The sequence below is a fragment of the Eimeria mitis genome, genomic scaffold (genome assembly GCF_000499745.2).
Source record: "Eimeria mitis Houghton genomic scaffold, Emh_scaff1119, whole genome shotgun sequence".
Lineage (NCBI taxonomy): Eukaryota > Apicomplexa > Conoidasida > Eucoccidiorida > Eimeriidae > Eimeria > Eimeria mitis.
Genome location: NW_013567702.1, coordinates 12,866 through 13,405, shown reverse-complemented (window position 1 = coordinate 13,405; position 540 = coordinate 12,866).

Here is a 540-nt window from a genome sequence, read left to right as displayed (position 1 = left end):
TGTAGGTAGATAACCACCGAACCAGCTAGATAGTTAGATAGCTAGCTATGGTGGCTAGCTAGCTAGCTAGCTAGCTATGCTAGCTAGCTAGCTAGATATGCTCGCTGGCTAGCTAGTTGTGGTCGCCAGCTAGCTAGCTAGCTAGCTAGCTAGCTGGCTAGCTAGCTATCGTAGCTAGCTAGCGGTGATAGATTGAGGAGGCCTTGTCTTAGCCTTTCGATTAAGAGCTAAATATAAAATATATTTATATAATATGTTCTTTATATTTTGTTTTTTATTTCCTTTGTCTTTAGTTTATTATTTTCTGTATATTTTTTGTATTATTTTTTTTTTCTTTAGTTTTGTATTTTCTTTGTCTTTAGTTTATTCTTTTTTTGTCTTTACTTTTTTTTCCTTGTCTTTTGTTTCTTATTTTCTTTGTCTTTGGCTTTTTATTTTCTTTGTCTGTAGTTCATTATTTTCTTTATATTTAGTTTTTTATTTCTTCGTCTTTAGTTTTTTATTTTCTTTATATTTAGTTTATTATTTTCTTTATATTTA